This window comes from Canis lupus, chromosome 17 (genome assembly GCF_048164855.1).
Source record: "Canis lupus baileyi chromosome 17, mCanLup2.hap1, whole genome shotgun sequence".
Taxonomy (NCBI): domain Eukaryota; kingdom Metazoa; phylum Chordata; class Mammalia; order Carnivora; family Canidae; genus Canis; species Canis lupus.
In genome coordinates, this window is record NC_132854.1 from 2,323,967 (window position 1) to 2,335,473 (window position 11,507).

Below are 11,507 nucleotides of genomic sequence, written 5' to 3' on the forward strand. Positions count from 1 at the left end.
AGTGTCTACTTTGGTCACTTATTCTAGGTACTTATTCCAGCTTTCTCCATAATCGTGTTGATTTTTTTCCACTTGTAAATAATTAGTATTTTGTGGGGAGGTATTTCAGACTGTAAAAATATCCTATTTTCACCACCATATTTTCACCCCTAATTTAGCATCCATTGCTTCTTACCTGCAAAAATTATGACTGTAGTATTTGCCAAAAGGTGATTTTTCTCATTCCTTCCGCATTTGTAAGGAAGAGCTGTACCTTCTTAGGTCTTTATTGACTTTATTCCATTATGTTTAGATCAGTGTAAACGTACAGGGCTATCTATTGGGTTCAATGGGTCATTCACTGTGTTACAAACCACTAGTATTATGTATTTTGTCTCTCGGATTTTATTGTTTGGAGCTCAACATGTTGCCATTGCTTCTGAGAATGTCTTAACTTTTTACATTGCAAGATGTTCCAGGCCCCTCGCACACTCCTCCTGCCCCAGGCCTGGGAGCAGCCAGGTCTACACGGAGCCCTGGTCCCCCATAACACAGAGAGGGAGTTAGAAGCCAAGGTCAGGGCTAGACATGTTTGCTGTTCTGGTGTGGCATTTGTGTCCAGGCCCTCTCAGTGGACAGAGACGGGAAAGGTGTGTGTGGGCACAGATCTGCGTTTCTATAGCTGCTGGCTCAGATGTTGGGCACCATGAATTCCAACAGATTCCAGTGATCCCAGACCTCAAGGATCATGGTACCTCCTTCCTTTTCTTTATGAGAAACCTGGCTGTCATGTACCACCAGAGTCAACCCATTGGCTCAGTCCCAGGAAACATGGAAGTAGCTGAGGAATTGCTGACGCAGGCCCATCCCATGAAAACCAGATTTTACTAACTAGTAGCAGACCAGATTTGGGGACGACTTTCATCTTCAGCCTTAAAATATACAGTCAGACCCTTGTTTCCCAAGTTCCTTTCTTTGCATCCTCTCTGGTGTGGTTCTATTATTTACTTGTACTGTTGTTTTAGGTCCCTTTTCACCATGGTTGATTTTACTTAGGTATTTTGGAGTATATGAAACATGACTATGATTCTAATACAAAAAGTCACATACTCAAAAGTACTGCCTCCCCTTGTTCCTCTAACATGCTCCCCTCCCCCTACTGTCCTCCTATTGCCTCACCTCCTGCAGGTACTAGCCTCATCCTTTCCTGGCTTTTCCTTCCCATACTTCCTTGGGCATGAATAAGCAGGTCCATGTACATGTTTCTTTTTTTGTACAGGATTACTCTGTTTACTGTTTTGTATCATATGTCTTCCTCTTAAATGTTCTTAACCCACTTCACTGAGGTATGATAGAGTGTATTTTCTTATAACCTGTTTTCCATGCATGAAAGGCAGCCTACTGTAGATATTTTGCACTCTTCTTTCTTAGCCTAACGATATTGTAGTTCTTAGCCTCACAGTATTGTAGATCATTCCAGTTCATAGAAGACTTCCTCATGATTAGTTTTTACAGTTGTATGGTTCTGTCCCACTGTCCTACACGTGGGCATTCATGTCATCTCAAATACTTTGCCAACAGCGCCATAAATGGATGATTCTCACATATGTATTTTCATATTGTTGGATTTGTATCTTCAAGGTAGAAATCCACATGCAGAATGCTGAGTAAAGATGAGTGTGTATGTCATTGCTTTTGAGTTCCCCAATAACCCACAGGAGGTTGTGCCTGTTTTCGCTCCCGCCACTGGTGTGTGTAAGAGCCTGCTTCCCTGACGCCTTGATGACAGAATAAGTCATCATACTTTTTCAGCTTTGACAACCCAATAGGTGAGAAATGATATTTCAGAGTTGTTCTCATTCATGTTTCTGTAAATATAAACGAGTTGGAGCATCTTCTCATGTCTACGGGTCATTTTAGTATTTTTTTGTGAATTATCTGTTATCTTTTCCTCGTTTCTCTATTCTTTAATGTTTAAGAGTGTTTTATGTGTTAGGGATACTAGTCTCTTGTCTGTGTTATATGTTGCTAATATTTTCTTCCAGTGAGTCAATTGTCTATTGACGTTGCCTGAAAATTTAGAAACACGGGTTCATGGGCACTTAGTCCTTTATGCATGCTGGGCTGAGAAGGAAATTTTTAGGATTCTGGCATTGACACTGCTGAGATGCTTGGTAGAAGCAAATGCAAAAGTGTGATGAAGGAGCATGCCTTTACCCAGGCTCTGCATGGTGTTCTCAGCCAAAAGCCCTGCCAGAGGTGAGCCTATGATTCCCGTGCAGAATGTAAGGGGACAATACACTATGATGAGAGGAAAAGTAGCAAGTAACAGAATAACCTCAGAAAAGACAGAATAAGTGTGTTTCAAAACTTTTGATTCTCCTTAGAAGAAAGCTGCTAAGAACATTGTTCCCACTCTAACAATGAAAAAAAGGCAAATAACAAGACCATGGCTTCTCTTGAGCTCAGCAGAGAGCTGAAGTCAGAAGGCAACCAGGTAGGTTGAGTTCCCACAAGAGACAAGCATCTCCATGGAGGGATGGGGCACAGGTCCATGTCAGCTTTGACAGAGCCCAGGAAAGACAGGTGGCTACCATGCAAGTGGGTAAAAAGAAATCAGTTAAAGCTTGGCTAATTTTTAAAGGCCAAGTGTGGGCTGGACATCAGTTTGGAATAGCTGGGCCCCAGACTCAGGATCTTGGACCAGTTCTCTACCTCTTTTCCACAGGTGTCTGCTGAGATCAGGGGGCAGGGAAGGGCAGGAGACCAGAGCAAGACCCTTAGCCATGCACAAGATGACTGGCTGCTGCTGCTGGAGCCCACACAAGAAGTCTGCCCACCTCCCAGATTCTTCTAACCTAGCTGCTGGGAGAGGGTGGCATGTCCCTGAACCCTAGGGTACAGGCAAATACTCCCTGAATCTACACTCTGTCTCAGACAGAGTAGTTGCAAAGACTCACACCCTTAGGACTCAAGCAAAGATTCATTGATGTTGGAGGGTCCAAGAATTAAGACCCTCTGCCTTTCAGAAATGAACTAGAAAATGTCTTGGGCGTAACACAGCACATGATGCTATGGAAGTAAGATCTTGAGTAGAAGCAGAGGAAGTGTGCATCCATGGCTCCTTTCAGGCCTCTGTGGAAAGCAGTTGGCCCTTTGTCATTGAGTCTGACCTTGGCTGTAAGTTTCTCATAGACATGCTTCATCAGGCTGGAAGGTTCCTCACTAGTCTTATTCTGCTGGGAGTTTTTGTCAACTGCTTTTTCTGTATATATTGAAATGATTGGACAGTTCCTTTTCTTCATTATGTTAAAATGGTGAATTACATTGACTTTTAGATGCTAAACCAACCTTGCATTCCTGCGATAAGGCCTATCAGGTCATGATGTGTCATCCTTGTTAGTTTTGGTTGCTCTATAGTTTTTGTTTTGTTCTACTGAACTTGCAAAGATTTGCTAAGTATTTTTCACCTGTATTCAAATATTGCTAAGGATCTTGCATCTGTATTCATAAGAAATATTGGTCTGTCATTCTTTCACATAATATCGTGGTCACATTTGGTAAGAGGCTTGCCTCACATAATGAGTTGGCCTGTGACGCCTCTTAGTTTCCTCTAAGTTTGAGTAAGGGATGCCTGGAGGGCTCAGTAGTTGAGTGTCTGCCTTTGGCTCAGGTCATGATTCCAAGGTTCTGGGATCAAGTCCCACGGGGAACCTGCTTCTCCTTCTCCTTATGTCTTTGCCTCTCTCTCTGTGTGTCTTTCATGAATAAATAAATAACATATTTAAAAAATAAAAAAATAGAAGTTTGAGTAAGGTTGGTATTATTTCTTCCTCAATAGAAATCGCCAGTAAAAGCATCTGAACCTGAAGCTTCATTTGTTGGAAAAATTCTGATAAGTTAAAATTTTTCAACATCTGTAGAACTATTTGGGTGTTTTTCTTTAAATATGTTTTCTGCTCCAGTCTTTTTCTCTTATTCTTCCAGGACACCAATTCCACATATATTATACCTTTAGATACTGTCCCATGAGTCTCTGAGACTCTGCTTCTTCCCATATTTTCCTCTCCTGCTCCATTTGCATAATTTCTGCTGCTTGGTCCTCCATACATGGAGTCTCCCCCTGCTGTTGAGCCCATCAGTAAAATTTTCATCTCTGACATTTTTTTCTTAGCTCTGTGATTTCCTTTCAGTTCTGTAGTATATTTATTCCCCTGCTGTTCCCAGAGAATTTTTTTTTTTCATTCACTTTTCATGTCTTTCTTTACCTCATGGAGCATATTTGTAATGACTGCTTTCAAGTGTTTGGCAGATAATTCCACACCTGAGTCATGTTGAGGGTGATATTGTCAGCTACATTTCCCCCTGAAATCTGGTGCTATTTCCCTGGTTCTCTCCACGTGGAGGAATTGTGTGTTGAATACCGGACATTGTAAGTATTAGGTTGTGTTGATTGAACCCTCTGGAGAACACTGATGTTCTGATATTAGCAGCCATTCCACCTGGTTAGGTTTACCCGGTATGTTTGATCTCGCTGGTTGTGAGTGCTGGTTTGAATCTATCACTTCTCGCAGTCTTTTCTCTGCTGGTCTGAGTGTCCTGTGTATACACCAGCTCCAGTGTGAGGCTGGTGGGGTTTCACACACAGAAGCAAGAACTTCATTTCTGCAGTGTCCTCCCCTCCCGAGCCCCACGGTGCACTCTTGGGCTTTCAGGGGCTCCTTTTCCTGTGGCCAGAAAGATGGAGTTTCTGTCAGTTTTGCTGCCCTTGCCACAGTGCTACAGCACAACTGGGCTGATCCTCAGAGCAAAGCCCGGAAGCAAACACACACAGGCACATGAAATCCTTCCCCTTGTGGGCAACGCCTCTGCACCTGCCTGTGTTTGTTCTCTTTCCAGGAGCCTTAGCTGCTTCCTTTGTGAATTCGGTGCAGAGGTTTTAGTCGGAATGGGTGGGAGAGTGGACTCAACCAGCAAGAGGACACCAGGATTCCCACTTGGGGTTTTTAAAAAAGTTCCATGAAATGCTGACTTTCCACCCATGGGAAAATACTAACAAAAACTCAGCCTGGACAAGGATAAAGTGACCTCTCCTCCCCCTGGTGACATTCTACCTGGTGCTTGCTGCTTGAACTCCTCCTCCTTCCTCCTCCGTCCTCATGCCTGAGCCATCTGCTCAATTCAGAAAAGCCGACTGGGAGTGTGAGGCAGCCCCCATCCCAGTCTGGGAGAGCTGAGGTGGAACAGGTGGAGTCAGCTGGTCTCCTGGGGGTGGCCTGTTCACACTCTTGCTAGATGGTCTCAGGGTGTGCCCACCTCCTGACATCTGTCATGGGCTCTGGGATCCATCAACAATGGCCTTAATGTCCATTTCTGTGTGGGTGCCATCCCTTCCTTGCGGCCCACCTTTATACTTTTTCCCAACAATGACCTCATTTGTACTGTTAGATACTTCAAGCCACCTCCTCCTGGGGAAGAAGGAACACTCAGCATGGTTTTGAGTCTGGTCATCAGGTCAGTGGTGTGTCCCAGTTCCTGGGCCTGGGATAGCTGCCATCAACCCCCTAAACTTCAGAGGGATGTTCTGCTAGGGGTTATAAGCATTTGAGCAGGAGAAGCTTGACAAGGAAAATCTTTCAAAGGATTGGATCTCTAATGGTGGAACTCAAGGCATTTGGGCAGATGGCTGGGGTGGGGCTAGGTTTGAGTGGGGGCTGACTGTCTCAGGTCCTCCAGCCACACTTTGTAGGTGGTTCACCATTCACAGCTACCCCACCTCACAGAAAACAAACCAACCTCTGGGGCCCCTCTACTGTGCCTTGAGACTAACCCGCACACCCAGAGTCCATCCCATGGCCTAGGAGCAGAGTACAGGCCAACTGCCAGCCAGGGAGCAAGTGTCCTCAGGCCCAGGCAAGGCTGTTGCTCTGGGTCCCCGTCTTAGTGGGGGACACCCACGCATCAAAATTCAGTTGATTTTTCTCTCCCACCTTGTAGGAAAGTTTCTTAAGGCATTGGCAGCCAGTGGGATGGAGGGAGGGAAGGAGAGGGACACAGAGTGGCCCCAGGACACTGGTAGGGAAAACTGAAAGTGGAGGTGATGGTAGGTGAGAGGGAAGCCCCCCAGAGAAAGGGGCTACCCAGAAAGCTGCCCCCAGATCCCCATAGCACCAGAGACCAGCTATGGAAGGTTGCTGGGTGCCCCCGCTTCTGCTCAGGGGTGTCACTGGGATGTACCACAGTGGAAGGGCCAGGAAAGAGGGACCTACCCAGGTGGAGAAGGGGCCTGGGTCAGCCCGGGTGCTACCCTGTGGGGATTGGGCTGAGGATCCCACCCAGGAGGGTGGGGGCATCCCTTATAACTTCCACAGTACAGCATGTGGCAGGTGGCTTCCATGGGCCTGAGGCCCAGGCCCTGGCACACTGGGGAGGCCGGTCCAGGAGCACCTGTTACAGCCTCCTATCAGAACTCCTCCCTGAGGACTAACTTATTGGGCCGAGCCATTAGAAATGACAGCACAGGTCAGAAACGGTCCAATACCCGGTCCCTGGAACCCTCGCAGAGGCCCTCGCAGCTCAGCGTGGCTGGGGCGCCACTCAGGCTCCCTCCTCTCCGTGCTCCCTCTCAGCACCCCTGCTCTGCTGGGAGCAGAGGCACATCCTGCTCCTGTTGCCTCAGGCGGGGCGTTTCCCCCGCTGGACAAGCTTCCCTGAGCTCCAGCGTCTGCCCCAAATGGGCACACAGGCTGGCTCCCAGAGGGTCGTTCTTGTGCGCCTTTGTTTCCCAAACAGAGGGACCCAAGTGTCTTGGTCTCGTTGTTCAGGGCAACGCTGAGCTCCGCCACTGACCTCCCCAAAGACATAGAAGTATAGTCAACATGACACTGTCCTGAGCCACACCTCGGGATTGTGGGGCAACGAGGGTTTAAAGTAGGCGCCAAGGAATGAATCTCTAATGCGAAATTCTGGCCACCACAGCAGGGCCCCTCTTGCAAACCCACTGGCTCCCTTCCTGCGCTGGAATAGTTCTCTTGGGCTGCTAAGTGGCAGGATGGAACTGACAGAGAAATCTCTCCTTTCCCCCATGGCTGACCACTTTTAGCATGTGTTTGGCTTCTAACTGATCCCTGTCCCATTCTAATGGATGTTGCTTGGCTTGGGGGTGGAAGATGAAGGAGCAGAGACACCCATGCAGCCCTGTTGCATACTTGCTGGTGAACACACAGAGTGTGTGTTGGCAAAGGAAATCCCACTGATGTTCCCGGTGCCTCTCTGAACTGATGGGGGGATGGAAGGTTCGTGGTGAGTCACTGGGCCGCGGGGCCTGGGAACAGTGCAGGGGAGAAGCCGAGAGCCTTGGCAGAGCACCAGACATCCTGGTTGGAAGGAGAGACACGAGTTTGGAATTAAACTACAATTGTATGTCAAAGCTTGATGCTTATGTTTAATTTTTCCCACAGAAGAGGAGGAAGAAACATTTTATCAGATTAAAAGCCTAGCAGCTCTGGAAAAAATCATTTACAGCCTCCGAAGAGCTTTAGGTAAACGGAACTTGGGACCATCTTGGTGACAATAAGTGTGGAGACGCCGGCTCATGCTGGGATGCCCCCCATCGTGAAGAGACAAACCGGCTGCTCCAGGGAACAGCTCTCTGGAGGGGCAGGTGACTCAGGCCCTGGGCAGACCGGCAGGGAGCCCCACACGGTTTCCTGTGTCATCAGACTCTGCCCCCCCCATCCAAATTCAAGGAGTCCTGGGCATGTGGGGCCACTGTCATACACCCCGGGCCGGGGAGGTCCCCAAACCTCACCGTGGGCGCCTCCCACCCGGGACTGAGTCCCACACCTGCGGTCACCCCCAGCATCCAGCCCCCGGCCCCCTGCCCTTTCAGACAACTCCCTAGTTGCTGAGGTCAGCCCACGACTCCCCTGGAGGCTTCTGCCCAGGCCCCAGGCTTCTCCTTCTCCCTGGAACTTTCCAGAACACCTCTGAGCATCTTCTCCAGGCCGCTCCTCTCCTGTCTTCCCAGCCTCTCCCAGGTAGACTCTAGTCACAGAAATGGTTCAGATGAACACCTCCAGCCTTCTACCTGCCACATACCCATCCACGCACCCTAAGCCCGACTTGTTTTGGGGACGCGTCACACCCTAATTCCCAGCTAGTGTCAACGAAGACTTGCAAGGATCTGTAAATGTGACTGTTAAGCCACAGCAGGGGGCTCCTGGTAGAGCCCGCAGGACCAAACCCACCTGGCCAGCCCCCACCTTCGCCTGCCGTGTACCGAGCTCCTACCGGGGCCAGCACCGCTCAGGGCTCCCTGGACTCCGCCCGGTGGCGGAGCCCACGTTCCAGGGCACGGTTGGGCGGCCTCTCCGTTCCACCTGCTGGGACCCCTCTGGGTCTCCCCTCCCCCCGTCGGCTGCTCCTCCAAGCCCCCGACCAGCCTCCGTGCAGCCAGCCTGCCGTCTTGTACTTTGTGGAAATGCCGGCCAGGGTGGAGTCACAGACGCGTCACTAGAGACCTCCCGGGTGTGCGAGTTGTCACCACGCGCGGCCAGGGCCCCTCCGACTGTGCGGGGCCAGAGCCAGCCCTGGAGCCTCAAACTCCCAGGCCCCGGCCTGCACCTGGCGCCTGCAGGCCCCCCAGTGTAGACAGAGGCAGAGAGGGACGTTAGGGTTTGCTGCACCTGCTGCGCATCCACCGACCGTTGAGGTCACAAGAGACGTCGCCAAACTCCCGGCCCCCGGGGCCTTGCGAGCTCTGTCCAGAGAACAGTAAAGCCTCCCACGACCCAACGCCTAAGGCAGGGCCTTTCCACCTGCTGGAGCTCCTGCAGGTCGGCTCCACGTCTGGGGGTCCGGGGGTGGGCGGCGGACGCCCCTCGAGGGCCAGGGCGGGGGGCCAGCAGTGTGTGGGCAGGAGCCGTCCTTGGCGGGGACAAGGGGCCCTGACGTCACAGGAGCTGGTCCACGCGGCCGCCCCTGAGGGCAGGGGACACTGCCCAGCCAGCGGAGCTCAGAGGAGCCCCCGCAAGGTCTGGGGGCGGAAGGCGGCGGCACTAGGCCTCATAGGGTGCGGTCTGGCCCCCCACCCCGGCCTCCTCTCTGTGCCGGCCTCTGCGTGGCTCCTCCCCTCTCTGCGCTGCTCCTCCCTCGGGGTCACGGCCTTCTGCTCCCCAAGACCCTGCCAGTTCTCTCCCCCACCTGACTCACTGCCAACCTCACCCCAACCACACCTTCCCCTGCTCCCTCCTGCAAGGACGCTGCCACGTTAGCCCTGACTCTCCAGGTGCCGTCTTGTCCCCACCATCCTCTGCGCACCTGCAGGGTGGTGTCTGTTGTGCAAGCTCACCTCCCCCCCACCCCCCGACCCGGGACTCTCTCTTCTCGAGGCTCCTTTGGGAAACTGAGAGGTTGCCATTAGGTGAGCTGCTCACCCCTGCATAGCCCAAAGGATCAGCTCACTGCCAAGGGGCTGGGTGGTGCCCTGACCTGTGTTCAGATCCCATCTGACTCCCGATGAGCTGTGTCACTTGGGGTGACCCTGGGCAGATGACAGCACATCTTAAGCCTCAGTTTTTCATCCTCAAAGTGGGATACTCAGAGCATGTGGCTCACGGGGGTGTAGGGGGCTGGAGGAGGTATCTGCACACATACCCACCCTCCTGGACCTGTGGGAAGGCCACACCCCAGCTGCCCCCAGAAAGGTGTTTGTCGACATGGTGCAGAGTCCTGCAGCCGTCCCCGTCACTCTCAGGCCAAGGCTGGGCCCGGTACATCCAGATGTAAGCAAACCACAGAAGGGTGTGAAACCAGCCTCCTAAGGAACACCTAGGATTTCTCAAGAAAATCTCCTCTTTCCAAACAGGCAAAACTCTCCAGCAAAAAATAAAGAAGCACAAACATTTGTTTAGAGGAGCCAAAAACCACAAGGGGAGACAGAGACTGAACTGAGAAGCCAAGACTGCCTGAGGGGACATCCACTCATTCCCACCAGTGGGAAGAATAAAGTAGAACCACTATTTTGTATAAGGAAAAATCACTTTATTCAAGTAGTGCCAAATAAAATGAACATACTTAAATATTAGAGGCAGTGTGGTTTTTTCCCCGTAAACAACAACAACAACAAAATGAAAATCTAGTTGAGCTTCCTATTGTAGAAAGAACAGAACCTCAGAGCCTATTTAGCCATCAGGATTCCCCAGGGAAACAGCATCAACAGGACATATATACACTATGGAAAGAAATTCATTGTAAAGAATTGGCTCAAGCAGTTACACAGGCTGAGAAGCCTCAGGATCTACAGCCAGCGAGCGGGAGACCCAGGAGAGCTAACGATGCCATTCCCGTCTGAATCTCAATTCTGACAGGCTGGAGACCCAGGAAAAGCCAACGTTTCCCATTTGCAGGAAAACAAAGGCAGGAAAAGACAGAGGTTCCAATTGGAAGGACATCTGTGAGGAGGAATCCCCCTCAGTCAGGGGAGGGTCAGCTTTTTGGTCTAGTCAAGCCTTTGACTGATCGGACGTGGCCCACCCACCTCAGGGAGGGCAATCTGCTTTACTCAGTCTACTCATTTAAATGTTAATCTCATCCAAAACTAAGAAACACCCAGAATAATCTTTGACCACACAAATCATGTGACCATACAAAGATGTTTCTAATCTACACGACAGCATCCAAAACACTGGAGTCAACGTGCTGGGTCCCTGGCAGAGAGCTGAGCTTCCATTCCCTAGAGATGTGTCATACAACGTACATACTTTATGTCTCCCACTGACTCACAGAAGGCCAGGACTAACATCCCAACACAGCATGGCGAGGCTATTCACAGCCAGTGTCCAACCTCAACAGTGGTTAAATATTTTAAATATCACCCCTGACGGAAGCCAACATATCTACAGAGAAAAAAGTTTTCAATCCTCAGGAAATCACCCAGTTTCAAGATTTTCAATGTATTAAAATTTTGCTTTCTCAAAATGGAGTAGGTGTGGCTCAGAAGGCATGGCAGTACTTTGGGAGCTGCCTGGCCTTTGTGCAAGTATTTTAGGTGCAAAGGATTTGCCCTAGCAGCGTGTCCTGGGAGGTGAGCAGACCTCCCAGCAAAGGGAGTCTCTTCCAAGGTTTTAAGTCTCAAAGTCTCTTCCAAGGTTTTATGTCCAAACTGGTTCTGGCTGCAGGCAAGCCCTCCCCCGTGCAGCACACTGCAGTGACAAGGCAGGAAACTGTTTCTTGGGTTACAGTGTCAGATTGCCCCTCTGCTCCAAAAAGGCAGGTTTGGCGGCATTTGTGATTCTGGAGAGAGAACTTTCACTTCCTTTGTCCAGTCTTAACGACGGATTGGGATGCCTCCTAAAGCAGCATTTTTAAAGGCAGCAGAGATAGAACCATTTTATTTGTAACTGCTGGCTGGGTCCTCTCTGTTCCTGACGTCCAGGGGGCCACAGCATGGAGGCCCAGGGGATTGGAGTCAGAGCATGTGTGTGCCAGAGAGGCTCTTTGAGAGCTTTTGTCCAACCCCACGACCC

General features: G+C 50.3%; 1 long non-coding RNA gene across 2 annotated transcripts in view; it reads left to right on the forward strand.

Annotated features, from left to right (window-relative positions):
• Nucleotides 1–10,066, forward strand: part of LOC140607817 (uncharacterized) — a 20,901-nt gene extending 10,835 nt beyond the window's left edge. For both annotated transcript variants that reach the window (XR_012009723.1, XR_012009724.1), the window contains 2 exons: nucleotides 7,440–7,520; nucleotides 9,848–10,066. This is a non-coding gene — a long non-coding RNA (uncharacterized lncRNA). The remainder of the gene's footprint in view (nucleotides 1–7,439; nucleotides 7,521–9,847) is intronic.
• Nucleotides 10,067–11,507: the final 1,441 nt, after the last annotated feature.